Source organism: Phalaenopsis equestris, unplaced genomic scaffold (genome assembly GCF_001263595.1).
Source record: "Phalaenopsis equestris unplaced genomic scaffold, ASM126359v1 Scaffold001316, whole genome shotgun sequence".
NCBI classification, from domain to species: Eukaryota; Viridiplantae; Streptophyta; class Magnoliopsida; order Asparagales; family Orchidaceae; genus Phalaenopsis; species Phalaenopsis equestris.
Genome location: NW_018165755.1, coordinates 9,784 through 15,520, shown reverse-complemented (window position 1 = coordinate 15,520; position 5,737 = coordinate 9,784).

The window sequence follows — 5,737 nt, the reverse complement described above, 5'->3', positions numbered from 1 at the left end:
AGAAGAAAGAGTAAGAAAGAGAGAGAAAGCAAGAGAGAAAGATAGTGAGAGAGATGAAGAGATCGAGAGAGAGAGAGGTAGAGAACAAGTGAGTGAGCGAGTGAGAGAGAAAAAAGAACAATACAACAAGCAAGAGAGAACTTATGAGATACAAAAAATGAGAGAACATGAAAAATTGATAATACAAGAGGGAGGGGGTGTGAGGGAGTGGGGGAGGGAGGGTGAGAGAGGGAATGAGGGAGGGAGAGAACGAGTAGTAGGGAGAGAGAATGAAAAAAATGGAGTGGTAAGGAGAGTATGTGTTAGAGAGATAAGTAGAAAGATAAAGATGAAGGGAAAGTGCGAGAGAAGAAAGGGAGAGTTAGAGGGAGAGGCAAGAGAGGGAGCATAAAGGGAGTGCGAGAAGCAAGGGAGATAGAGTGGTAGAAAACAACAACAAAGCCTTAATCCCACTACGTGGGGTCAGCTACATGAATCCTTTTTCTCCATTGCATCCTTTTTAGTGTCATATTTTCATTTAGTTCTAGTAAATTAAGATCATTTTTAATACAATAAGCCCAAGTCTTCCTAGGTCTACCTCTGACTTTCTTAACACAAGTCGAACCTAAAACATCTACTCTCCTAATCGGACCATTAGATGGTCGACGTTTAATGTGACCAAACCATCTATAACGACTTTCTCTAATTTTATCCATCACAGGAGCTACACAAACCCTATCATGAATATATTCATTTCGCATTTTGCCTGTAAGTGTAAAGCCACTCATCCACCTAATCATTCTCATCTCGACAACACTTAACTTATTATTATTTTAAGAGAGGGAGAAGAGAGAGAGAGGTAAAATTAGAGAGAGAGAGGGAAAGCCTTCCTCCCTTTCTTGTCCACCCTCTATCGCTCTATGCTCACCTTCTCTCCCTCCCTCCCTCCCTTACTCCCTCTTCTTCTCCCTCTATCTCTCTTTTTATCTCTTTTTGTCTTCTCCCGCTTTCTCTTTAATTCTCTTGATCGCTCTCCTAATACCTCTAAATATGGAGATGCTCTCTTCTTCTTTCTTTCCCTCCCTCTTTTTTTGTCAGTAGATCTCTCTGTCTCTTTCTACAGAGTGGAAAAGAAATAGAGAGTGCTAGAGAGAGCTAGAGAGAGATAGAGGTGTGAGAGAGAAGGGGAGACTAAGAAAAGATGGGGAGAGAGACTGAGATATTAAAAGTAAGAGAGTGAGAAAGAAAGAGTGGGACGGAAGGAGCAAGGTGAAGGGAATGCGAGTAAGAGTGAGATGGATGAGGAGAGAGAGAGTTAGAAAGTGGAGAAATAGAAAAAGTGAGTGAGAAAGATAGGAGATAGGGATACATAGAGAAGGAAAGGGAGACAGTGAGATATATAAAGCTATAGAGTGAGTGAAAGTGATAGAGAGAAAGAGATAGAAAGAGAGATAGTGAGGTAGAGAGAGTGAAAGGTGAGAGTGAGAGAAAGAGGAGGATGGAAAAGATATATTTAGAATGAGAGGGGATGAGATTGAAAAGGTGAATGAGAACAGAGAGATATAGCAATAGTGCGAGGGAAAGAAAGATAAGATATTGCAAGGATGGAGGGTCTCTTTCTCTCTCTATGCTGGAGAGAGCATGAGTGAGGTGAGAGGGAGAGAGAGTGATGGGGAGAAAGGGGGAGAAGGAGAAAGAGAGGGAGAGAGGAGACAAATAGGGAGAAAGAAAAAGTGAAAGAAATCAAGAGTGAGATAGAGCAAGGTAGAGAAAGAGAAAGAGGAGTGAATGAAAGAGGGAGAAAGAGAGAGAGTGATTGTGAGGGAGAAAGAGCAAGAAAGGGGGGAGGGATACAGAAAGAAAGAGGGAGGTAGAGTGAGGTAGAATGTAATTGGGAGGGAGCGATGCAAAAAGAGTGAGAGAGTGGGAGAAGAAGGATAACGATAGAAAATGAGAGAGACACATAAGTAAAGATAGAAATAGAGAGGTTAGGGGGAGAGAAAAAGAGTGAGGAGAGTGAGAGAGAGAGAAGAGTGAGAAGGGGAGGATGAGAAAGGGAGAGAGAGAGTGAAAGAAATAGCAAATAGAGCAAGATATGAAGAGAAACACCTCCCTCCCTCCCTCTCACACTTTCTCTTACGCCCACTCTCTCTCATCCTCTCTCTATCCCTTCCTCTCTATCACTCACTCTCTCTATCAACCTAGCAATCTTACTTCTCCCTTTATCACTCATTCTATCCTCATAATATTTTTCTCTCACCCCCCACTCTCTCTCTCTCATCTCTATCTTGTAATATCAAGGGAGAGGAGGGATGGAGTGAGAGGTAGGTGGAGAGCAAGAGAGAGTGTGTGAGAGAGAAAAAGGCAAAGAGATAATGTGACTGATAAATAAGTGAGTTAAAAGGAGGGTTTGAAATAGTGGGAGAGTTAAAATAGCAGGTGGGAGGGAGGGGAGAGTGAAAGAGAGAAAAAAAGAGAAGAGTGAGAGAATGAGCTATAGAGAGAGATTGATAGGGGAGAGAAAAATAGATAGAGATAAATGTGAGAGAGAATAATGAAATACATGAAGGTCTTATGAGAAAGAATTATAGTGAGATAATGAGAGAGAGGGAGAGGGAGAGATAGAGAGGGATGGGTGCTAGAGGGAGAGAGTGAGAGAGAATGAGCATGAAAATAAGAGATATCAAATAGGGGGATATAGAAGAGTGTGAGTAAGAGAGCAATGTAGAGAGAGGAAGAATGTGGCCAAGAGAGAGATAAGAAAAATAAATATTTTAGGGAGAGATGAGCGAGCTAGAGAGATTGAGCGTGTGGGAGAGAGAATGAGATAGAGAGAAAAGTGAGATGGAGAAGGATAATAAATTAGAGAGCGTAAGAGACATGGAGAATGAGGTAAGAGGAAGAATGTGAGATAGGGAGATAGAGAAGGAAAGGGAAAGAGAGAGAAATTGAGGGAAAGTGATAGAGAGAGAGAGAAAAATGAGTGATAGAGAGGTAGGGAGAGAGATAGGACCTATCCCTTCCACTCTCTCACCCTTCTAACGAGTGAGTGAGATAGAGACGGAAGTGAGAGAAAGAGAAGCATAAGAGAGAGAAGAGTAAGAGTGTTAGAGAGGGGCGGTAGAGGGAGGAAGGGAGAAAGAGAACAAATGTGAGAGAGCATGTGGGGGAGAGATGGAGTGAGAGTTAGAAGGAGCAAATGATAGAGTGATGGTAAAAGCAAAGAACAATTTTTTTTATGTCCCTCTCACTCTCCCTCATTCTCTCTCTCTTTCCCCTTCCCCTGCCTTCTTCCTTTGCTTTCTCTAGAAAGAGAAAGAGAGTTAAAGAGAGATAATGAGAAAGAGAAAGTGAGACATTCTCACATACTTTCTCTACTCTCTCTCCTTCTCTCTTCTTACTCTATCTTCCTCATGTTTCCCTCTTGTCTCACCTCTCTATCTCTCTCTTCTCTCTTGCTCACCTCTCATACTCAATCATTATTTCTCCTCTCTAATTTTTTCATTTCATTTTTCTCTCCAACTTTCTCTTTATGTCCCTCTCACTCTCCCTCATTATCTCTCTCTTTCCCCTTCCCCTGCCTTTTTCTTTTGCTTTCTCTAGAAAGAGAAAGAGAGTTAAAGAGAAATAATGAGAAAGATAAAGTGAGACACTCTCTTCATACTTTCTCTACCTCTCTCTTTCTCTCTCAATTCCTATTTATTTCTTGTTCTCTTTAACTTCTTTTTATCTTTCATTACTCTATCTCCCTCATATTCTCTCTCTCTTAATCTATCCTATCTCTCATTTTCATTCTCTCTCACGCTCTCTTTTTTTACCTCCCTCATTTCTCTCTTTCTTATTCTCTCTATATCTCTCTCACTCTCATTCTATATCATTGCTCATCTTCTCTCACTCTCTTACTCTTGCTCCCTCCCTCCCTCTCACATTTTGCCTCTCTACCTCCCTCTTTCATTCTCTATCTCCTTCAATCCATCACTTTAACTCTCTTTCTCTCAATTTCCCTCTTTTTCTCACACTTTCTCTTTTTCTCTCTCTTTATATATCTCTCCCACACTCTTTATGACTTTCTCTCCATCTATCTCCTCTCTCTTTTCTCTCTTTCTATGTGTCTCCCTCCCCATATCTCTTTCTTACCTCTTTCCCCTTCTTTCTACCTAAGAGAGGGAGAGACTCTCCATCCCTCCCAATATTCTTCTACCTCCATCTCTATCTTGCTCTATCATAATATCTTTTTATTCTCATTTTCTCTTTCACCCTCTCCCTCTCCCTCACTTTTAAGATTTCTCTCCCTCCCACTCGTTCTCTTCCTCTCTCCTTCTTTGACTCTCTCTCCCTTGTTATCTATCATTCTCTCTATTTATCATATCTCTCTCTAGCTCTACATCTCTCTCGTACTCTCAATATATCTTCCACTCTCTCTCTTTCCAACTCTACATCACTACTACCTATCTTCCTTACTCACTCTCTCAATTTCTATTCTCCCTGACTTTCTACATGATAGAGATAAATTAAAATAAAGAGAGAGTGACAGAGAGATGGGGGATCAACCTGTCTCACTTTTTGTCTCTCCCTCTCTTGTTCCAACTCCCTCTCTCTCACTCGCTCATTCTAACTCTCTCTCACTCGGGATATGTTTCTCCCTCTCCATATGTTTCTCACTCTTTCTATCTTCATCCATTTCCCACTTTCTCTTTACTGCTCTCTAGCTCTCTATCCTTCTCCTCCCATATTTTCTCTTTCATGTGAGAGATAAGAAGAAAGCGAGAAAAATAGTGGGAGAGAAAAATAGAGAGGGAAAGAAAGAAGAGCATCTAATTAGGTGAGAAAAAGAAAGCAGTTAGGTTGATAAATAAATGGAGAGAGGAGTCTGCGTGAGAGAGGTACAGAGAGAGCGAGAGAGAATGAAGTGAGAGAAGAAAAGATTAAGGGGCAGTGAGAGAGACAGAGAAAGGCATAAAAGAGATGGAAGATGGAGAGAGGGAGGGGAAAGCAGGAGAAAGATATAGTGCGAGAGAGATAGAGAGAAAGATAGAGAGCAAGGTAGAGGTAGAAAGGGGAAGGTAGAGAGGCAGAGAGAATAGAGATATCACTTTGTATATTGATTCTCTCTTTATCTCTCTCTCAAACGTTCAATATATATTTCTATCTCGATCTCTCGCTCACACTCTCTACATATATTCTCTTTTCCTCACAATCACACACACTCTCAAACTCTTACTCTTTCTATCTACCTATCTTTCCCTCTCTTCACTCTACCTCTCAATCTCTCTCTCCCTCACTCTCTCTTTCTCTCTTACTCCCTCACTCTCCCTATCAATATTCTCTCTCTACATCGTTCATTAACTTATCTAAGAGATATTTCTATCTCGATCTCTCGCTCACACTCTCTACATATATTCTCTTTTCCTCACAATCACACACACTCTCAAACTCTTACTCTTTCTATCTACCTATCTTTCCCTCTCTTCACTCTACCTCTCAATCTCTCTCTCCCTCACTCTCTCTTTCTCTCTTACTCCCTCACTCTCCCTATCAATATTCTCTCTCTCCATCGTTCATTAACTTATCTAAGAAGTGAAGAGAATGAGAAATTATAAGAAAGAGAGCACGAGTGGGATAGCGATTGAGAGCTCTTTATGCTTCTATCTCACAAGCTTTATCATTATCTCTGTCACTCTCTCGCCCACTCCCTCTTTTTGATGGGTAGAAGGGAGGGAGGGAGTGAAAGAGCTGTGAGAAAGAGTGATAGAGAAGG